This window comes from Schistocerca serialis, chromosome 5 (assembly GCF_023864345.2).
Source record: "Schistocerca serialis cubense isolate TAMUIC-IGC-003099 chromosome 5, iqSchSeri2.2, whole genome shotgun sequence".
NCBI lineage: Eukaryota > Metazoa > Arthropoda > Insecta > Orthoptera > Acrididae > Schistocerca > Schistocerca serialis.
Window position 1 is genome coordinate 496,058,299 of NC_064642.1, and position 24,536 is coordinate 496,082,834.

Sequence of the window (24,536 nt, forward strand, 5' to 3'; positions counted from 1 at the left end):
TGTCTGTTAGAAAACTATCTATCCAACCGCATATGCCATCGGATAGGCCGTAAGCGCGCATTTTTTGGAGCAAGCGACAGTGTGGAACTGAGTCGAACGGCTTTCGAAAGTCGAGAAATAGGGCATCAACCTGGGAGCCGGTATCTATAGCCTGTTGTATATCAGGCACAAAGAGGGCCAGCTGTGTCTCGCATGACCGCTGTTTCCTAAAACCGTTCTGGTTTCTGCAGATGAGCTTCTCAGAGTCTAGAAAGGTCATTATGTCTGGACACAAAATATGTTCCATGATTCTACAACAAATCGATGTCAGTGAAATTGGCCGGTAATTATGTGCATCCGATTTTCTACCCTTTTAATAGATTGCTATGACCTGGGCCGTCTTCCAGTCCCATGGGACTTTCCGCTGTTCCAATGATCTCTGATGGATAAATACGGAACCGTAAAGGCGAAAAGGAACAGACATCTTACTTGTAGGCAGGTCGCTGCAAATCTTTCAACAGTTACCGGTACACGTGTGTCTGCCAAAACCCTTTCGAGGCGATTAAATCAAGCTGGTATGTATGCTCGCGCCGGCCGGGGTGGCCGAGCGGTTCTAGGCGCTACAGTCTGGAACCGCGCGACCGCAACGGTTGCAGGTTCGAATCCTGCCTCGGGCATGGATGTGTGTGATGTCCTTAGGTTAGTTAGGTTTAAGTAGTTCTAAGTTTTAGGGGACTGATGACCTTAGAAGTTAAGCCCCATAGTGCTCAGAGCCATTTGAACCATTTTTGTATGCTCGCGAAGCCTGTGAAATGCATCCCGCTTCAACCACACCATCGTCGAGAAAGAATTATTTTGTGTGGGGAGAATGTTGTTTGGGGCCAGGAAAAGTGGTCCAGACTGATGTTCTTCGACGAGTTCCTCTTACCTGTGGCAAGTTATTCTGGCCACCAGTTAGTATAGGGAGAGAGGGGCACACGTTACAAACATGAACGATATTGGTATGTCTTAGGCGTTATGGTGCGAGCAGGAGCAGGCATTATGCGCAATGGCCGAACAGCGCTGCATATATTGGCGCAAGTACCATTACAGCACACTGGTACTGCATGGCGATTATTCTGAGCCATGGCCTGCTGTTTAGGGTTGCGGTACATTCCGGATTTTTTTGATGGACAAAATGCCCACCCACACAGCACCACTGAGGTGTCGGACGCACTGGAAAGGGAAGATATCGAATGTGTGGAATGGCTTGTGTACTCCCTATAGCGCATACTTAGGATACTTTCGGCACGTGTCCCCCCTCATCGAACCGTGCAAGAACTGAAAACCACCTTGTCAGAGAAGTGGGGCAATACCCCCGACAGACTCCGTAACAGTCTGGTAACCAGCATGAATAGCAGGTACAAACTGTGCATTAGTGCCCGAGTAGGGTATATTCCTTACTAAGAGTTAGATATTGACATTTAGGTTGGGTATCAGACCTGTCTCGAACATGAACGCTATTTATGACTGTCATCTTGCTTTCGCATGTGGTGAAATCTCTATCATTTTTCGTTATAAATATACCTTCCACCTCTATTATGACCGGACGCTGTGGCCGAGCGGTTCTAGGCGCTTCAGTCTGGAACCGCGCGACCGCAACGGTCGCAGGTTCGAATGCTGCCTCGGGCATGGATGTGTGTTATGTTGTTAGGTTAGTTAGGTTTAAGTAGTTCCAAGTTCTAGGGGACTGATAACCTCAGATGTTAAGGACCATAGTGCTCAGAACCATTGGAACCTCTATTATGTAGGATCTGTATTTCACATCGTCCTTCATTATCTGTGACTATCCCTGTCCGACAATGTCTATGTTCGTTAGGAATTGTCAAGCATGGTATTTATCGTAATGCCATCGTAATGGTAGACCTGATCTGTTAATGAAGCGCCTAGAGTTAATAGGTATGTAATCGACCACTGCACTTGCTGCGGTCTCAATATGTAAATCGAAAGTAAATAGCCTCCGGATTTAATTACGGACAGAAAAGTTTAGCTGCAACAATAAAATATGATCAATTAAACTCCACGCACAATATAACGCTGGTTCGCAGCAGTGAAGCTCTCTCCACGGCATGAAAGTTAGAATGAAAATTAGTCATTCATTCATACATACGTAACGACTCGAATAGCTTAGACATGTGTTCAAACGCATAAAGGTATCACTTTTTCATAAGCGTTTATCATAAAGGGAGTTTTAATGATCACTCCTGATAGGCTACTATTATGATATCGTTTTTATTTATATTCGACGGCTGGGCATGAAGTTTCATAACATCAAAAAATCAATTTGCGAACATGAAACTTGCTCATGGTGTTAGACTTTCTCTGCACTTTAATGCAACACATTTTTCCCAACCGTGGATAACATAGCAGAGACCTTGATTGTAAAATACTGTTTTTTTGCTGTTCAAGAAACGTTCCCATCTCGAAAGTCACTTCGTATTCATGTTATAAATACATACTCGCAGCTGTTTTTTTATCCAAGGAAAGACGAGTAAGTCACTGGATGCCATGTCAGACGAATAAAGGCAGGAGGCAAAATGTGACTGCTCAAAGAAGCAACATGTTTGGCTGTGTCCAGTGTAGAATGAGCGGAGGCATTATCGTGGAGCAGAAACTCTCCCTTGGATAGTTCCCTGCGACGATGCTTCTTGAGAGCTTCCGGTAAACTCGTGAGGAGAATTCAGTAGTATGCTCGTGTGATGGTTTGCCTCTTACGGGCATGCTCTGTTGGCACCACGACATGGCATCCGAAAAAACTTCGAGCATTGCTTTGCTCTACGATAGTCTTTGTCTGCTGTGATGAGTCAACACGATTCTACATCTACGTCTATATGCACACTCCGCAAGCCACCGTATGGTGCATGATGGATGGTACCCTGTACCACTACTAATTATTTCCTTTCTTGTTCCACTCGCAGATGGAGTGAAGGAAAAACGGTCTGTGTGCCTCCGTGTGAGCCTTAATTCCTCGTATCTTATCTTCGTGTCATTGAGCGAAATGTGTGTTGGCGGAAGTAGGATCGCAGTGCAGTCAGCTTCAGATGCTGGTTCTATAAATTTTCTCAATAGTGTCCGTCAAAAGAACGTCGCCTTCTCTCCAGGAATTCCCATTTGAATTCCCGAAGCATCTCCATGATTCCCGAAGCATCTCTGTGATACTTGCGTGTTGTTTGAACCCACGGGGACCAATTCTAGCTGCCTGACTTTGAATAGCTTCCTTTAATCCGACCTGATACGGATCCCAAACACTCGAGAAATACTCAAGAAAGGTCACACTAGCGTCCTATATGCGGTCTCCTTTACAGATGACCCATACTTTCCCAAAACTCTCCCAATAAACCGACAATTCTTTGGACGACACAAATGCATGGTCAGTTGTGATTGTTGTCAATAGAGTTACATGTTAACTTCTAGCCATTTTTAAGGGGCTAAGGAAAACTATTTTATACATGTATGTGGAAACAAGTAGACAGTCGGAAACTGTGACAGTGATGGAGCCTAGTGTGAGAGTCCCACTTGCCTGTGCATTTCAACGCTAATATTAACGAGCATTATGTCACAGTACTCGTTTTCCTCCCTCATATTTCAGGACAGTCAGAGCTTGTGCTCCATTTCTAAGGCCCGTTGTCGATGGGACATTTACCCTACCTTCCTTCGTATACCCTATTTGTCAAAATTATCCGGACACATGTTACTGGACATTAAAATGTGGTGTGTCCACCCATCACCCTTATGACGGCTTCAATTCTGCTGGGGACACTATCAGCGAAGTGTCTGAATGTCTGTGCACGAGTGACAACCCATTTTTCCTCAAGAGCAGAAACCATGGTAGGTAGTGATGTTGGTCATCGGGATCTGGAGGCAAGTCGGCATTCTAATCCATCCCGAAGGTTTTCCACAGGGCGTAGGCCGGGACTCTGGGCAGGCCAGTCCGTTTCGCGAATGTTATGATCCACAAACCATTGCCGCACAGATGCTGGTTCATTATAGGATGCATATTCATGCTGAAAGAACAAATCTTCGTCTCAGAACTGTTCCTCTGCAGTATCCACCAAGCGAGGTGGCGCAGTGGTCAGCACGCTGGACTCGCATCCGGGGAGAGTCGCTCGACCATTATACCACGTTCTTTTTTTAACTTCCTGCCAACAGTCATTGTACTGGCTGCACCGCTGGCAGCACTATGGAACTCACGGGTGATTCCGTTGACTTCCGATGCGATTTTTTACAACCGCCCTTCGCAGTGCTCGACGATTCCAGTCCGTCACTACGTGAGGCCTGTGTGGTCTTGGTTTAACTGTGGTTATTCCTTCGCGTTTCCGCTTCACAGCCACATCGTTATCAGTCGACTCGTGCAGCTTTAGTACGGTTGAGATGTCACTGATGGATCTGGTACTAAGGTGATATCTAGTGATCAGTCCACGTTTGAAATCTCCTGACCGACCCATTCTTCTGTTCCTGCTTCTCCGCTGTCAATACTCTCAGCCTCCTCCTTTACTGGCGAGCCCGCCTCTCGCGTCATCCAGTGGTCACTTCCGCATTAGATAGAGCTGTCCGGATACTTTTGATCAATAATGTATTCATTGGAGACGTGTGGATAAAGTTTGGTGACGGAGATTAGGTATTAAGTTCCAGTGATCCTTTTATTGTATGCACCGTAAATTGAATAACTGTGCTAACCAGAAAACATTGTTCTTTTCTCTCCCCGTTGCTTATTTACTGCTGAGTCTTTTGTGTTTCTTTTACATTTAACTAACTCTTTGAACTACGAGAATCAATCAAAAATTACATTTGTTCGCAATGCATCATATTTCTCCTTGATTACCAGTGCATGGTTCAAATGGCTCTGAGCACTATGGGACTTACCATCTGTGGTCATCAGTCCCCTAGAACTTAGAACTACTTAAACCTAACTAATCTAAGGACATCACACACATCCATGCCCGAGGCAGGATTCTAACCTGCGACCGTAGCAGTCGCGCGGTTCCGGACTGAGCGCCTAGAACCGCTAGGCCACCGCGGCCGGCTACCAGTGCATAATACCTAAAATAACTTATACGCAGATACTATCGAAAAGGCGATTGCATCTGCGGTTAGAGACCTGCTAAGATACGGGCGTTGCAGAATAGGTATGTAACGCATAGTTAAACTCCTGTGACCAATTGATAAATTGATTGACTGTGAGCAGAGAAATGTCAAAATCATAAACGTCAGAGCACACAAAACAAGCCTGCTGAATAAAATTGCAAGTTATTTTCAGAGCTTGGAGTAAGAACCAGAGGATCGAAGAAACGCCCCATCTGTGATATAAATCTTCGGCAAGTAGGCTTCTGCTTTTACGCTGGGCGGTACGGAAAAATCAGCTTCAGCTGGTTAGAATAAATTATTACCCCTCTATGCATCTCTGGAAACTCTCCGAAGCGTTAACATTTAAATACGTTCCAGTGTACAAAGTTTTGACATTCAGTGATCAGCATGTATCTGCATCTGGTAAAATTTTGTTAATTCAAATGTACTGTACACACCGAGAGTTCTTTGTGTTGTTATTTATCCTGAAAATGTCACATGACTGTGACCTAACTCTCTTTGATGCGTACCCGTCCCTGCTGAACACAAAAGTACGAAATGATATCATATCGCCACAGTCATTTTTCGGAGTATCAGACGATCCGTAAATTTGCTCCGATTTACGATATTTCATGTTCATACGAAATAATACATGCAGATCCGCGATCAGTGTGTTGTAATGTAATTGCTAATACGTTAATTTGCTGTAAGCGTCTGTAAAAAAAAATACCCCATTGGACAAACTACATGCCCTAAATGAGAATCGGCTGAAAAAAGCACGGTTGTTCTCGTGAAAGCCTTATGGTGTAAATTTAGAGAACCGGTATTCGACGGTAAGTGGAGTGAGACTAGCCGCTTGTAGGAGTATATAGACAGTCGTTTTTAGGGTTCTGTATCTAAATCCGTAAAAACGGAACCCTTATAGTATCACTTTTTTGTCTTGTTGCACCGTCTTTCTGTCTGTCCAATTGTTAAGACAGCTTTTTCCCAGGAATGGGTAGACGTATCAATCTGAAATTTATGTCACATACTAAGGTCTATGCCCCTTCGCCAAGCATCATCACATATCCTATCATTCTTTCCTCCAATGCCAGACTGTCTGTTGAAACCTGCGGGTGGTGTAGCAACACTTTTAAACTTGATTGTTTTGGTGAGGTAAGCAGAGTAGCCGGTCCGGCAGTAGTTAATACAAATCCAGGTTCAGTATATATTGCGTATGTACGTCACAGTCTAACAGATGCTGAGACATATGGGTCGTATGAATTGTAAAAGGTATAGCTTAAATAACACGTTCGCTGCAAATGGTACTCGTGTGTGCATTTTGAAATGTTCGAGGTCCGGTTGATTGCGGTTTACAGGTCGCCACAACGTCTAGTCAGTGCTGCTATAGAATGCATAGGCACCGCCGAAGTACGAGAATAATGGCAACGATTACATTTCTCGTCTGACTGATGTAGGCGATATCGACATAGATGTTAAAACCAAACCCCAAATGTAGTTTTACTGTATTTCTCCTCCAGAGGCGTGCTACCCTTAATAAACCAAGGCACTACAAAGGCTAACACGCTTACAGACAACCTTTCTTCCAACTTTGATATGGAATGCGGTACTATTATTCCTTTTCCAGTCATCACCTACAAATTTGATTCAAATTTAGTACTTAAGTAATCATTTTAATTTAATTCGATTTTCATACTAACTACAAAGGCCGCGCTTGACCACAATGTCACCTGATTATGAATGAAGACAACGATGAAGACGCTCTAGTCTTGTAAATACGTAATAACTTTCACCTTAAAGGTACCAGTGTTTTACGTTTCGGAGACTATTTTAGGCGGGAGGGGGAACTTGTGTTACTAAAATTACTGCTTTTAGACCCGATGGAATTTTAGTCCCTAGATTAAATTTCGAAGTTCCCTGTGGTTTGAAGTGAAGTATCAGAGTTTAGAATCCCTCTACATCTACTTCTATACCTATTAGTACATTTCTAGCATAATTACATTAATTTCATTATTATAGTTTAAAAACGTAAATGATGCCTTAGCGCACAGGATCGCAAAAAGTTATGCTCACTGATCATTAAAGTTGATTCAGCTAATTCTAACATTATTCAATACACAATTTTAAAAACTTTAAACAGTTGGTCTTGATTATCAGTATAGTATGTTAGTGTAACTCCAGAATTAATAAATTAAAAAAAAATTACAATAGCAAATGCGAAATTACACAAAAAATTTAACTTAAAATTAAAACATTCTCGAAAATCGTGGAATTCCTGGGATCGATATGTTGCCAGTACGATATCGATAACAGGCAAAAATGGTCGAGATTGTCAATTACCGGGATGGATCAACTATGTATGTACATATTTAAGTTTGCATGGAATCCTCAGAGCGTGGGTCCTGCTCGCAGTTTGCCATGTTTCTGTCTCGGTCACGAGACAGAAAATCGCTACTCTTTGTACGAAATACATTCGACCACGCGCTGTGTAATACCTTCTGGAGCAATACACACACACACACACACACACACACACACACACACACACACACACACACATTTTTGCAGTCTCAAAGTAGCTGTCAAATGTGCCGTTAATTTCACAGTCAGTTTGCAGCCAAATGAGTACTCTCATTTACAGAATTTGGCTGACTATCAGAAACTAGAAAACTTTCATATGCGTAATAATAGTTATTCACAAACACAGCTCATGTAACAAAATATCACGATTGTTCATTATTATGGATATGAAAGTTTTTAATTTCTGATACATATAAGCGTGTGGCTTTAGAATTCTTCTTTTTGCCACAACGAAGCGCCGGAATACTTTGGAGTTATTCCTGATAGAATTTTTGCCTTCCTTTCTCTCTTGCTGCGAGCTCATAAATACTACCGATGTACAAGGTACTGCCATTAGAACCTGTAAGTGGTGACGAACCAAAGGTGACCAGCTTTACCTTGCACTGCACATATTAAGTTTCTACACACTAATGCATGTATGTGGAAATACGCGAAAGTAGAATAAAATAAATGTCATTTGTGTATGCATCAAAGAAAATAATAAAAGCTGGTTTCTTCCTGGAAGACTATCAGCGAACACTGCAAGAATAGTTGCGAAAGAAAATGTAAATATCACCAATGCATAGCCTCAGTATCGCCAATTACCTTACCTCGTTGAATACATCGGTTCTCGTCACATCACCGAAGTTACGCAACGTCGGGTGTGGCCAGTACATTGAAGGGGTAACCGCTGCTGTCGGCTACTTTCGTTATGACTTACGACAAATGGGAGGAGACGTGATTGCGAAACGTTCCTGATCACCAATATTTGCGCAAGTTTCATAGATAAAATTTCAAACCGCTCCGCAGTTTCTCATGAAGAGAGGGCATGTAACTCTGTTGATGACGATCCGTCCATCGGGTGGGCAAATTAAGCCCAACAACCCCTTGGTACTTTTCGGGAAAGAGTATTCTGTGAATCAGTACCGGGTTTCACTCTCTCCCTTCTTTCATCATCATCGAACACAGAACACGAAAGGACACTACTCACACTCATTACAGTCGCCTACACTTACACAACTCTCAAACTTCGCGACATAAAGGCGCCATTATACACAAACAACAGGAAAATCACTCCAGTAAGGTGGACGAATCTGCATTTCCAGGTCTCCCAACCAACAACGTCATACGATGTTATTCTACACTACTGGCCATTAAAATTGCTACACCAAGAAGAAATGCAAATGATAAACAGGTATTCATTGGACAAATATATTATACTAGAACTGACATGTGATTACATTTCCACGCAATTTGGTTGCATAGATGCTGAGAAATCAGTACCCAGAACAAACACCTCTGGCCGTAATAACGGCCTTGATACGTCTGGGCATTGAGTCAAACAGAGCTTGGATGGCATGTACAGGTACAGCTGCCCATGCAGCTTAAACACGATACCACAGTTCATCAAGAGTAGTGACTGGCGTGTTGTGACGAGCCTGTTGCTCGGCCACCATTGACCAGACGTTTTCAGTTGGTGAGAGATCTGGAGAATGTGCTGGCCCAGACAGCAGTCGAACATTTTCTGTATCCAGAAAGGCCCGTACAGGACCTGCAACATGCGGTCGTGCATTATCCTGCTGAAATGTAGGGTTTGGCTCAAATGGCTCTGACCACTATGGGACTCAACTGCTGAGGTCATTAGTCCCCTAGAACTTAGAACTACACTCCTGGAAATGGAAAAAAGAACACATTGACACCGGTGTGTCAGACCCACCATACTTGCTCCGGACACTGCGAGAGGGCTGTACAAGCAATGATCACACGCACGGCACAGCGGACACACCAGGAACCGCGGTGTTGGCCGTCGAATGGCGCTAGCTGCGCAGCATTTGTGCACCGCCGCCGTCAGTGTCAGCCAGTTTGCCGTGGCATACGGAGCTCCATCGCAGTCTTTAACACTGGTAGCATGCCGCGACAGCGTGGACGTGAACCGTATGTGCAGTTGACGGACTTTGAGCGAGGGCGTATAGTGGGCATGCGGGAGGCCGGGTGGACGTACCGCCGATTTGCTCAACACGTGGGGCGTGAGGTCTCCACAGTACATCGATGTTGTCGCCAGTGGTCGGCGGAAGGTGCACGTGCCCGTCGACCTGGGACCGGACCGCAGCGACGCACGGATGCACGCCAAGATCGTAGGATCCTACGCAGTGCCGTAGGGGACCGCACCGCCACTTCCCAGCAAATTAGGGACACTGTTGCTCCTGGGGTATCGGCGAGGACCATTCGCAACCGTCTCCATGAAGCTGGGCTACGGTCCCGCACACCGTTAGGCCGTCTTCCGCTCACGCCCCAACATCGTGCAGCCCGCCTCCAGTGGTGTCGCGACAGGCGTGAATGGAGGGACGAATGGAGACGTGTCGTCTTCAGCGATGAGAGTCGCTTCTGCCTTGGTGCCAATGATGGTCGTATGCGTGTTTGGCGCCGTGTAGGTGAGCGCCACAATCAGGACTGCATACGACCGAGGCACACAGGGCCAACACCCGGCATCATGGTGTGGGGAGCGATCTCCTACACTGGCCGTACACCACTGGTGATCGTCGAGGGGACACTGAATAGTGCACGGTACATCCAAACCGTCATCGAACCCATCGTTCTACCATTCCTAGACCGGCAAGGGAACTTGCTGTTCCAACAGGACAATGCACGTCCGCATGTATCCCGTGCCACCCAACGTGCTCTAGAAGGTGTAAGTCAACTACCCTGGCCAGCTAGATCTCCGGATCTGTCCCCCATTGAGCATGTTTGGGACTGGATGAAGCGTCGTCTCACGCGGTCTGCACGTCCAGCACGAACGCTGGTCCAACTGAGGCGCCAGGTGGAAATGGCATGGCAAGCCGTTCCACAGGACTACATCCAGCATCTCTACGATCGTCTCCATGGGAGAATAGCAGCCTGCATTGCTGCGAAAGGTGGATATACACTGTACGAGTGCCGACATTGTGCATGCTCTGTTGGCTGTGTCTATGTGCCTGTGGTTCTGTCAGTGTGATCATGTGATGTATCTGACCCCAGGAATGTGTCAATAAAGTTTCCCCTTCCTGGGTCAATGAATTCACGGTGTTCTTATTTCAATTTCCAGGAGTGTAGTTAAACCTAACTAACCTAAGGACATCACAAACATCCATGCCCGAGGCAGGATTCGAACCTGCGACCGTAGCGGTCTTGCGGTTCCAGACTGCAGCGCCTTTAACCGCACGGCCACTTCGGCCGGCGAAATGTAGGGTTTCGCAGGGATCGAATGAAGGGTAGAGCCACGGGTCGTAACACATCTGAAATGTAACGTCCACTGTTCAAAGTGCCGCCAATGCAAACAAGAGGTGACCGAGACGTGTAACCAATGGCACCCCATACCATCACGCCGGGTGATACGCCGGTATGGCAATGACGAAAACACGCTTCCAATGTGCGTTCACCGCGATATCGCCAAAGACGGATGCTACCGTCATGATGCTGTAAACAGAACCTGGATTCATCCGAAAAAATGACGTGTTGCCATTCGTGCACCCAGGTTCGTGGAGGCGCTCCTGTCTGTGATGCAGCGTCAAGGGTAGCCGCAGCCATGGTCTCCGAGCTGATAGTCCATGTTGCTGCAAACGTCGCCGAACTGTTCGTGCAGATGGTTGTTGTCTTGCAAACGTCCCTATCTGTTGACTCAGGGATCGAGACGTGGCTGCACGATCCGTTACATCCATGCGGATAAGATGCCTTTCATCTCAGCTGCTAGTGATAAGATTTCGTTGCGACCCAGCACAGCGTTCCGTGTTACCCTCCTGAACCCACCGATTTCATATTATGCTAACAGTCATTGGATCTCGACCAACGCGAGCAGTAACGTCGCGATACGATAAACCGCAATCGCGATAGGCTACAGTCCGACCTATATCAAAGTCGGAAACGTGTGGTACGCATTTCTCCTCCTTACACGAGGCATCACAACAACGTTTCACCAGGCAACGGCGGTCAACTGCTGTTTGTGTACGAGAAATCGGTTGGAAACTTTCCTCATGCCAGCACGTTGTAGGTGTCGTCACCGGCGCCAACCTTGTGTGAATGGTCTGAAAAGCTAATCATTTGCATATCACAGCATCTTCTTCCTGTCTGTTAAATTTCGCCTCTGTAGCACGCCATCTTCGTGGTGTAGCAATTTCAATGGCCAGTAGTGTATTATAGCCTTAAAGACGACAGGGGTTTTCCAAACCACATTCGGTGAATACAAAGCCAATTCCCTCATTAAGATTTGGGCTCTCAATCTTTGCCGACGGAGACGGTTCTTTATCTTTAATGACCAGGCTTTTTCTTTTTCTTTTTTTAAAGTTTCATTCCCTGACCGAGTGGTCAGGGTGGACTCTTTGAGTTTCGGCACACTTCAGAGTCAAATTCCAGCGAGCACAGAGTAGGATTACCTCGAAGAAGTCAATACAGTCTCCAGTGACCGATCAAAATACTCGTGTTACGATTTTCTTCGCAGACAAAACGCGTCGTGGCGAGTGCACAAATCGCTATACAAACGTGGCCAGCAACCTCCTTTCGCATTCCTGCGGACATAGTCACGTCGTCAGACATGTTACTGTGTTGTTCTCCGGTTAGAGCGAGTCGATGTTGCCGTCATTAGCGGACGCGTTATTCAGGAACGCACTGTTATATCGGACCACTGAAATAGGAAAGCTATCCTGCATTCCACTGTGAAGTGAGGGAGTATATTGTTAGGGTGACATTGTTTTCAAGCACGGCACGCCTATCCTGTTTTTCCCACGGCTCATCCAGTAGGATAAAAAGTGTAAACATTCGCCGTACAGGATGTGACAATTCTTCTTGTCTCCTAAATTTTAATTATATGAGGTTCTGAACTGCCGTCAGAATTTCGTGTGTATTGCGACTTCATACTATTGATTTAGGACGGCAGATTCCTAACTTTCTGAACAGGTGAATTTTGCGTTGGGAAAGCAAATATTATGTTCTAAGTTTCAAAAAGCAAACTAATGAAAAACAAAAGGTGTTGCTCTCTTACCGAAGAGATACGTCCCGTTATTTCCAGATTCCTTCTTTCTTCAGTCGTTATTCTTCATTCTTTATGCGTCTTCAGAGTTTCCCTGCTTCTTCAGTCTTTCTGAATTGCCGTTGATTTAACTGACGCTTCTTCTATGCGTAATGTATATCGACATTCAGAAGTCAATGATTAAATTATTTGGGTGGTGGTTCTGGTATCTTTTGGATGTGGGTAACACGCGTGCAGAGTCAGTCATTACTATTATGTAACTGTGTTCACATTACTCGAACGAACAAATAAGATATCGACGGTACCCTGAAACCACGTAGATCAGCCAGTGACGTATAGTGGCACGCTAACAAAAACTTTTTAACAGAACATATTTGGCTCGTTGTACATTTTTTCCAATCTCTAGTCTATATTCACGTATATATATATATATATATATATATATATATATATGTGTGTGTGTGTGTGTGTGTGTGTGTGTGGTGCGTGTGTGTGGTGCGTGTGCGTGTGTCCGCGTTATACTCAAGCATAAACTACAATGGACTAGGATGAAATTTGGCATGAGCACAGCTAGTATGTCTGTGTAGATCTACTCCTGTTGCCGTTTTGAAATTTGTCACCATTTCAAGATGCTACCCATTTATACCATGTCACTACAAGAAAATTCCAATTTTTTCAAGGTTTAGCGGCTAAACGGATCATTCAGTCTTATTTTTGATAATGTCCTGCAAATGTATAAAGAAATTTTTTAAAAAAAGTTTCTTGTTTTGTGTGTCTCCTGTCGTTTCGGAGGAAATTATACGTCCAGCCAATGTTTTCCAGGCTTTTAAAATCTATGCAGCTTACGGCTTACTAGTTTAATCTCTCGAAGTTTAATTTATAACTTACAGCTTATTTACGATTGTATTTTGACGGTGTTAGGGCGTTAAATGCCGTAAATTTAGTTTTTCCCCTTAACAAAGGACATTAAATTCTTGCAGTGGGCGTAAGTATTTGATATGGTTTGTCCTAAGGACGTACGGTGAGTACATATAGTTTCCGTAGTACATTAACAAATACGTGTAATGTATTCCTCTTTCCAGCGTTTGCTGGGTGAAAGAGCGATAGTAATTCGCTATGTCTTTATTAGTTTGTAACAAGGTAACTAATGTGATAACAATGACTACTATTAAAAGCAGTTGTGATAATTAAACAGCATGCGATTCCATCAGTGGAAGAAGACCCACCACTGCAGATATTGTGCGCTTCGTTTGACATGCTGCTTTGATCGTAATTACCATAATAATTATAGATTAACGGAGGGTGAACGAGCTGTTTCCCGAAGTTTATTCCTGTATTTATAGGATATGTGTTTCTATTCACAATAATAGTAACCTGTCAGCAACGACAAAGAATATTCCGCTGTCCCAAATGACGACGGCCAAAATTTCAGACACTGTTACGAAAACATAATCCGGAAAATACAGCTGTGTATTTTATAACAGCAATATCATAACTATGATAGTCTTCTACAGACAGATATAATCAGTCCGTCGGAACAAACTGGTACAGTACGTATATGTTACGTGTGAGCACAGTGAAACATTATACGTTGATCAATGAAGCAGGGCTACGGCGGACTACCAGTTTAGCTTTAAAAGTACAATTTTTTACCTTACGTTAAATTAAGTTTTATTTATGCTACAGCTCTAACTGACTGATCTGCAAGTAATTTTCCACTGTGTGTGCAGATCATCATCTGTATACCAGTTTGTCCCAACGGACTTGCTTGCATCTTATGAGAAAACTAGATGATTATAATTGTAAAATCCACTCTATTTTTTAAGTGTTTAGTTTGTTTTTGTACGAAATCTTTGTTTAAAATCAAATTCAAATAGTCAAATGTCGTAACTTATGTATTGCCTAATATCTTCGTTCGTTCCAAGTTACTTGACATGCCGTTGCGAGAACCAGTTGTCGCTCATGTTGGTCTAAGAAGCCAATAATCGGTTAGTAATTAAAAAATGTGGTGGTAAACAGTAAGAACGCATTCCTTTTTGTAAAAATTCTCATCTTTTGAAAATCACCAGAAGAGACATTGATCAAAGTAGATTTGTTAAAATAGGCTGAGTCTTGAAGACAACAACTACAATAAAAGCATACGCTACATTGAAACGTCAGGAGAATTATTCTTGAATGTGATGTGTTTATGACCGTCGTTGTTTAACGCAGCCTCTACAGCTGGTTTCAGAAGCATTACTTTCAAACTGGTGGCGTTCTGTCTCCTTGTTAACAAAATCACAGAGCTCGATTGGACTCATTTCGAGCTGGCTTATATTAACTCTAGCTGAAAGAGGCGCGCCATGGTATATTTTCGGCTAACGCTATTACCTGATTTAGCAAACGAAGATACTACCGAAGGTGACAAATTTTAATATTTCTCAAACGTGCTGGGGCTTTGACGGGTATATTACAGTATCCATGTTCAGTTTGCATACGATTATGGAGGTGCAACTTAGTTCTGTACCAGAGAGAGCGGAAACGGTGAGCCGCGGCGTCTGCCCAGCTACCGCGTTGTGGAAACTGCTGTTAATTTATTCAGCATAAAGTTTGATAGAGCGGCGCTGTCGGAAACGTCTCGCAGCAGGCGGATCTCTGTAAATATTTTATCAGAGCAGTAACTAGAAACACTTGATTTCAGTTCCTGCAGCGTTTTCTGACAGCAGTTCCCGGGAGACTGCTGCGGAAGTGCGGAGCAGCGATGTTTGATTAAAAGACAAATGAGCGTAGCGTTTACCCGAAATCCAGAAAGACCAGGGATCTATTTCCGGCCCGCGACTTCCGCCAAGTCTTCTAATGGACGGATCCCTGAAATTCCATGTGTTTGCAACACAGATAGCGCTGGGGATGACGCAGTGGAGATATGCGGTTCAAATCCCTGTCCTAATATCCAGATTTAGATTTCTTTTAAAATCGCTTTAGGTCATTTTGAGGATGGTTCCTTTGAAATGCACACAGCCGGTTTCCTTCCCTAAACGGAGTTAGTGCTCCGTCGCTAATGACCTAGTCGTTCACAGGACGTTAAAGTTCTCTCTAATCCTCCCTTCCGATACTAAATTTCTTTGCAGTTTAAAACGTACGGAAACGATCCTCATAATAAATTTGTTAGTTAATTAGATGTTTACATATCCTCAGATCAGTTTACAGTGGTATTAGGCATAACAGTTTAATTCCACAGTATAATAAAATTAACTCAATAAACATAGAGAAGTATATAATTACTTCCAATGCTAATGTTAAACCGTCTACTCGCATTTCAGCACGACTTGCTGCACGCATTGCACTCACGATATATACACTGAAGCACCAAAGAAACTGGTATAGGCAAGCGTATTGAAGTACAGAAATATATGAACAGGCAGAATACGGTGCTGCGATCGGCAACGCAGTTGTTACATCGCTTACTGCTTCTACAATGGCAGGTTGTCAGTATTTAAGTGAGTTTGGACGTGGTGTTATAGACGGCGCACGAGCGATGGGATACAGCATCTCGGAGATAGCGATGAAGTGGGGATTTTCCTGTACGACCATTTCACGAGTGTACCGTGAATATCAGGAATGCGGTGAAACATCAAATCTCGGACATCGTTGTGGCCGGAAAAAGATCCTGTAAGAAAGGGGCCAACGACGATTGAAGAGAATCGTTCAACGTGACAGAACTGCAACCCTTCCGCAGACTGCTGCAGATTTCAATGCTGGGTCATAAACAAGAGTCAGTGTGCGAATCATTCAATGAAACATCATCGATATGGGCTTACGGAGGCGAAGACCCACTCGTGTACCCTTGATGACTGCACGATACAAAGCTTTACGCCTCGCCTGGGCCTGTCAACGCTGACATTGGACTGTTGATGATTGGAAAAATGTTTCCTGCTCGGACGAGTCTCGTTGCAAATTGTATCGAGCGGATGGAAGTGTACAGGTATGGAGCCAACCTCTTGAATCCGTGGAACCTTCATGTCTGCAGGGGACTGTTCAAGCTGTTGAAGGCTCTGTAATGATGTGGAGCGTGTGCAGTTGGAGTGATATGGGACCCCTGATACGTCTAGATACGTCTTAGGCAGGTGATACGTACGTAAGCATCCTGTCTGATCACTTGCATCCATTCATGTCCATTGTGCTTTCGTACGGACTTGGGCAATTCCGGCAGGACAATGCGATATCCCACACGCTCAGAATTGCTGCAGACTGGCGCCAGGAATACTCTTCTGAGTTTAAACACTTCCGCTCGCCACCAAACTCCCCAGACATGTACATTATTGAGCATGTCTGGGATGCCTTGCAACCTGCTGTTCAGAAGAGATTTCCAGTGTTCTCTAAGATATGTCAGAGGACACTTTTTCCGAACGACTCATCTTTACTGACGAATAGACGTTTGATCCGTCGGGTATAGTAAACCACCACAATGTAAGAATTTGGGGGTCACAAAATCCTAACGTCCTTGTCGAACATGAAAGAGACTCATCGACACTGAATGTGTTTTGTGCTCTTTCTGTTCACAAAGTTTATGGACCTTTCTTTTTGCGGAGGAAGCTATCACAGGAATGTCGTACCTGGACCTGCTGCTAAACTGGTTGATTCCTCAACTTCACGAAGATTCCAATGATTTCCTTTTTGTGTATATCGGCTCCCCGCCTCAGTTTCACCTTGAGTTTCGGCGTTGTCTCAACAACACCGTACCACAACGTTGGATTGGAAGAGCTGGACGACAAGATCGTGTTTATTGTATTTTGTCTCCCAGGTCGCCAGATCTCACACTTGGCGTTTTTTCCCTGTAGGGTGCATAAAAGACAGAGTCTTTATCCCACTGTGGCAGTTACTCTTCAAGGGCTGCAAAACCGAATTGTTGAAGCTGTCGTTTCAGTGAACAGGGACATGTTGATTCTTGTATGGAATGAAACGGACTACCGTTTCCATGGTTCTCGAGCGATGCATGGTGCTCATGTAGAGTGTATGGTATAGTGTCTCTGGGAACATAAAACTTTGATCCCTCCTCTATTGAGTGACATGCGCAATGTGTTTCTGTCTCTCATAGATCATCTGTAATAAACAACTGAAACCTTTCTTTCTTTTTGAATCACTGTGTATAAAAAGCAGACCGGCAGTAGCAAGAAAACTGTTTCTGACAGAGAGAAATGGTTAATATCCAAAATCAATTTAAGTGTTAGGATTTTCTGAAGGCATTTGTATGGAGTGCACGAAAGTAAAACGTGGACGATAAGCAGTTTAGACAAGAAGAGAAAAGTAGCTTTTGAAGTGTGATGCTACAGAATAATGTCAAAAATTAGGTGGATCGATCGAATGATACGCCTTCCCGACATTTGGATACCTAAAAGACATAATCCCTTAAACAGTTGCCATGTGTTGCTATGTTTTGCTGTCTGAAGCACTTCAAACCCGTTAATTGACAGCGTTAAATTCTTTATGGACAGATAGAGAACGCAAGTAACTCAAAGTAATCTACGGCTGGAAGCGTGCACAGGAAAGAACTTCAATTCTGCGCAGTATTTAATAAAATAACGAACATCTTCTATAATTTGAAAGCACACTAAGTTTCACGCATTAAGAGAAATCTATCGAGCCACATGTCCCTGTGGCGGGAAATAAGTCACATTAACAACGAGAATCGTAATTTTGCCTACATATATATTCTAAAGGCGAATGCCTGGTCGATGTAACCACTCTCTTCCGTGGTAGACTGTTCGTTTCAGTTCCATGTAATGACAACATCCTGTTCACTTCCAGATGCCTTCCACATACTTCATCCTAGACCGTCCTCTTCCTTTCTTTTCCTTCAGGAATGTTAATATTGGAGACGTTGTGTCTGATGACATGCCCAGTTAATTTTTTCTTCTTCTTTTCCATTTCCTTTAATAATCTTCTCTCTCCGTTGACTTTCCTCAAGGCTTCCAGGTTGGTTTTTCTTTCCGTCCAACTCGTTCGTGTCGTTTTCCGCCATATCTACATTCCAGCAGCTTCAAGTCAGTTCTTCTCCAATTTACCCAGAGTACAACTTTCACTTACGTAGAACAGTTTACTCCATGCGAATAATTTTGCAAAGGATTTTCTGACCTTATCCGTGTGTTCGCCAGTTAAATGTCGTCGTAAATGCCTGCTTCGCCAATGCTCTCCTTCTCTTGACTTCAATTAAGCATCTGTTTGTTATCTGTGATTATACTACTGAGATAACAAAATTGTTACATCTCTTTGGTTCTGACGTCATGAAGCTTTTTATTGCTTTTAGCTTTTCCCATATTTTTGCCATACTTCCATCTCTTTTGTTTTCCGTGTGTTCACTTTTTATTTTCGTTGTTTACGTGTGTGTGATAGGACTTCAAGCACTCTATTCATTCCTTTTTGGGAGTCTGCGACTATCACGACGTCATCAGCAAATCTAACACAATGTAGCAGCCTTTCACCATCGGCTTTTATTCCTCTTGTCTGCTCACTCGTCATCTGAACAGTTCCTAAACCAACACATTAAATAAATATTGGGTCAGGAGTCATCCTTGTCTAACTTCTTTTCTAAACTTGGCCTCATCTTCTGTGTTACCGATACTTATTTTTGTGCTTTGGTTCTGGTTCAAATGGCTCTGAGCACTATGGGACTCAACACTTTGGTTCTGAAACAGTTGTTTAATCATTCTTCTGTCCTTCCAGTCAAGTCTTTTTGTTTTTTCATTGTTCTAAACACTAGCTCCCAGTTCTCATATTCAAAAGCTTTTTCTAAGTCAATGAAGAAAGGTAAGCTCTTCTATTCATAACTATCCTTCTCTCCAAGTAGCACACGCAAGGACATAATTGCTTCTCATTTGACTGATAAGATGTTATTACCGTAAATAGAACATCACTGGAGCAACAGATCACTTTAAAATGCACGGGGACTGTGGGGGGAAAAAAACTGTTTTTGAAGCAAAGAAGGTCCGACGTAAGAGATTGTAAAATAGAAATATCCAGTGGGATAAGGAAGTGTTTCTGACAACGAAAGATAGTGTTTATGAGGTGGTTTTCATAACGATCACCGCGTGCACCTTTGCTTTCCAGACGCAGAGCCTTTTAAAAATGAGAAGCTTTGTCTTGGCTAATGAAAGCACCCCGTATCTAGCACAATTTATTACTGCAATATTGCAGCGACTATGAAATCGATAACACTTTGTTTTGTCTTTTATAGTACTCTTCTTGAAACAGGGGAAAGTTGTTCCGGCCAGAGTATGAAACGATACTTACTAAGGAAGCGAACTAACATTCGCCTGTAATGATTCACGAGAAACCGAGGCCGTACTAGGTTCCAAACCGGTCAGCTACTCATTAAAGTCAGTTACATGAACCTTGTACCCATTCCAAGGGTCACATAAAACGGGCAAAGTTAAAGATTGGTGTGACAAGGATAGGGAATCAGCTAGACAGCGCAGCTGATACCCTCTTGAATAACGTGCTTCGGCTTCTGCAACGTATGAAATCGAATCGTGTTTTAGGGTGTCTTTTAAAACTCGGACGACCACGTGACACATCATGACAAGTATAGATAAATGTCACTCTGTTACTTTGTTGGCCGGCCGAAGTGGCCGTGCGGTTATAGGCGTTGCAGTCTGGAACCGCGAGACCGCTACGGTCGCAGGTTCGAATCCTGCCTCGGGCATGGATGTGTGTGATGTCCTTAGGTTAGTTAGGTTTAACTAGTTCTAAGTTCTAGGGGACTAATGACCTCAGCAGTTGAGTCCCATAGTGCTCAGAGCCATTTGAACCATTTTTTTTTGAACTGCTCTACCCCCCAAATTAACAGCATTAAAAGTAACTTTTCGTAGTGTTAATTACTTCTGGTGCTTTCCACTAAATAATTACGGCACTTAAAGCAATGTGAGGTAATAAAGGATTTTTGCGCTATCGGTTTCGCAATTATTTGTTTTTCCTCTCTTCTCCTAAATTATGCGTACTTTATAGTTCTTCCCTTTCTCTGTCGGCCTCTCTTATAAATATCTTTCGGGTCTGACGGGCCGCATAGTAGCAAACAGCGCGAAAGATGACCCTTTTAGACAGTTTAGGAATATCTGCATGCTGGCGAACGGCAGATTCGAACGTAAACTCACCCTCACTCCCAGACAAGACAGGTGTGGACGACAGTTTGGATCGCCTGGTCTGTCACAGGGGCCAACCTGTGCTTGGGTGCCAAGTTAGATTCTGAAGTTTGCTGCACAGGAATTCATTGATACTTGATACTTTCCAAGTTGACTTGTGCAGGCTTACAAGTTTTGTGTATTTGGTTCAAATGGCTCTGAGCACTGTGGGACTTAACATCTGAGGTCATCAGTCCCCTAGAACTCAGAAGTACTGAAACCTAACTAACCTAAGGACGTCACACACATCCATGCCCGAGGCAGGATTCGAACCTGCGACCGTAGCGGTCGCACTGTTCTAGACTGAAACGCCTAGAACCGCTCGGCCACTGCGGCCGGCTTTAGTGTGTTTCACACAATCACTTTTTATGATACAATCATAACCGTTTTCGGCACAGAATGGTCTTCATATGCAAGGTCAATTTATGAGTTGAGTAATGTGGAATTAAAAAACATGTACGTCCTAATTATGGGCAGTATTTAGTGAACAAACGTTCATGTATTGTGAAAAAAAACCTTAATAATGTCAAATACTGAATTTCTTTGACGGAATGTCGTTTCTTCGTTGTCCAGACTTCTTTGTAGCGTCGAACTACCAGCTTCCGAGTGCTATAGAATTTTAACGCTGGAAAAGCCAAACTGATCGCATAGCCACCAATCTAGCAATGTAACATCATCATTATACTTATGAAATGGTCTCCCAATAATGACATAGTGGTTGCCGCTGCGTTGAAAAAACACACGATACAATTTTGTGTACCACTAATCTTTTAATTTCATTTTAAAGGGTGAACAAGAACTCCACAGTTAAAATTTCGGAGATTGCTGAGGGATAATCTCAGCTTATTTTTGGTGTAAGGAATCCGTGACCGACGGATTGTTACAAAGCAGTTGAATTATTTTTGTATCTGTATTGCGCTGATTACATCTGTACAACAGAGAAAATGGTGGCGCTATGGACCATTGTCTTGTTTGTAAACAGACTTGTTCAATTCTCTCACGATACTTGCTGTTTGCAACAGCAATGCACACTTTACCCTTTGTCCTCAAGCTTTCATTCAGCACTGCTGGCTTCTTTCTCTGGCCATTTTTTCCAATAGCGTTAGCTGTATGTTCACAGTGATAAACGGCAGTACTATGGGTAGGTTTGCTAATGCAGAGTTGACCGGTATACACTTTGCATCTGGGCTCACTGATTGCAGTAGAAGAGTGGCACAACGGTGCTATGGGGAACTGTTCCCCAGCGACAGCAATCACTTCGTACTGTACGTGTTTCATTTGAATTACTCTGTGTTTTGCGCTGTACGTTTTGGTGATTGCATTTTCCAGGATTTTTCACTGTACTGAAGATATTTTTACTGAATGAGAATTACTCGCGTAGCAGACCTAATAAATCATACACGTGTACATGACTACTCTGCGAATCACACTTAACTGCTTTGCAGAGGGTTAATCGAACCACTTTCACTCTCATTCCCCAACCATTCACTCTCGGACAGACCGCGGGAAAAATCAACACTTAAATCTTTCCGTACAAGCTCTGATTTCTCTTATTTTATTAAAACGATCATTTCTCCCTATATAAGTGGGTGTCAACAAAATATTTTCGCATTCGTAGGACAATATTGGAGATTGGAAATCCGTGAAAAGATCTAGCCTCAACGAAAAATGCCTTTGTGTTAACGATTGCCGTCTTATCCGTGGCACTCTCTCCCCTATTTCACGATAATACAAAAGGAGCTGCACATCTTTGGACTTTTTCGATGTCCTGCGTCAGTCGCATTTGATAAGAATCCAATACCGCACAGCGGTACCCTAACAGAGGACGGACAAGCGTAGGAGTAATTACATCATCAATCTGCAACAAGCCACAGAAGACCACGGGCCGCTTCGACAAAGATACTCATAAAATGTCCGTGAACAACCTCCGAAATTTTTTCGCAGTTCAGGTTCACCCTGTATGAGCTGAAAAATTATTAAGAAGGTCTTTATTAAACATTAGAATTCCATACACTTACTCGTATGATAAAAATTTCATACATAGATGAAAGAAAAATGCATACCCGATATAATTGGTTAATATTATAATTGGTTTTTCTTTCATATTTGCTTTTCAATTGTGTAACTGTCTCGTGAATAAACCAGATGCACGTACCATCTCCACAATAGCAGACTGTTGGCAAGGTTATACTTAAACCTTAGCAGTATTATTTCTTTTGCATATTTTGGACCCGTATCGAATGAAGTAAAGAGCTACGTAACTGTAGTTAGGCAGTATCGTCAGGAGCTTCCACTACATCTTTTGCTTTTTCTACATGGCGAAAAATACGTCTCTATAGTAGTATCACAAGGAGCAATTTAAATAAGTTCAGTCGTTGCTGTACCAGCGACTTTCAATTTCATTAAGCAGAACAGGGCTCTTAATAAATACTGCGGCAGATAGATGTGATCATAACAATGACCCAAATGTTCCCCTCTTTGCTGCTACTAATAATGCGTTACGATAAGTACCGTAGCAGTGTGTTCCATATATATCTGTGCGTGTGTGAGTGTGTGTGTATGTGTGTGTGTGTGTGTGTGTGTGTGTGTGTGTGTGTGTGTGCGTGCTTGCCACACATGTCGCTGTTGAAAGTTGAGCCAATACTTCTGCTTTGCTCGTAACATAAATGTAACCTTACCTCCATTTGGTGTCGGTATTTGACTTCATTCTCTTCTCACAAGGGAACATCCCCATCGCACCCCCCTCAGATTTAGTTATAAGTTGGCACAGTGGATAGGCCTTGAAAAACTGAACACAAATCGATCGAGAAAACAGGAAGAAGTTGTGTGGAACTATGAAAAAATAAGCAAAATATACAAACTGGGTCGTCCATGTGTAATATAGGCAATATTAAGGGCAGAATTGGTCGAAGAGCGCCGTGGTCCCGTGGTTAGTGTGAACAGCTGCAGAACGAGATGTCTTCAGTTCAAATCTTTCCTCGATCGAAAATTTTAACTTTTTATTTTCAGTTTATGTGAAAAACTCTTATGTTTTCATCACTTTTTTTGGAGTGATTATTACATCCACAAGAAAATCTAAATCGGGCAAGGTAGAAGAATCTTTTCACCCATTCGCCAAGTGTACTAGTTAGGTGGGTCGACAACATATTCCTGTCATGTGACGCACATGCTGTCACCAGTGTCGTATACAAAATATCAGACGTGTTTTCCTGTGGATGAATCGGTTGACCTATCAAATGTTTCCGGTTCCCATTGGAGAGGCACGTCCTTTCGTCAACTAATCACACGGTTTTGCGGTGCGGTCGCAAAACACAGACACTAAACTTATTACAGTGAACAGAGACGTCAATGAACGAACGGACAGATCATAGCTTTGCGAAAATAAAGAAAGCAAAATTTTCAGTCGAGGGCAGATTTGAACCAATGACCTCTCGTTCCGCAGCTGTTCACGCTAACCACGGGACCACGGCGCTCCTCGCCTCACATTGCCCTTAATATTGCCTATCTTACGCATGGACGACCCAGTTTGTATATTTTGCTTATTTTTTCATAGTTCCACACAACTTCTTCCTGTTTTCTCGATTGATCTGTGTTCAGTTTTTCAAGGCCTATCGACTGTGCCAACTTATAACTAAATCTGAGGGGGGTGCGATGGGGATGTTCCCTTGTCAGCTCTGAAGATAAATCGTGAATAGTGTGGTTGTAGCGAAAAAACGGAAGGCGCCTTTGGCGTTCGTAGACAG

General features: G+C 43.4%; 1 protein-coding gene across 1 annotated transcript in view; it reads left to right on the plus strand.

Annotated features, from left to right (window-relative positions):
- LOC126482030 (multiple PDZ domain protein) overlaps window positions 1-24,536 on the plus strand; it is a 1,476,438-nt gene that overhangs the window by 240,200 nt on the left and 1,211,702 nt on the right. The window lies entirely within an intron of this gene.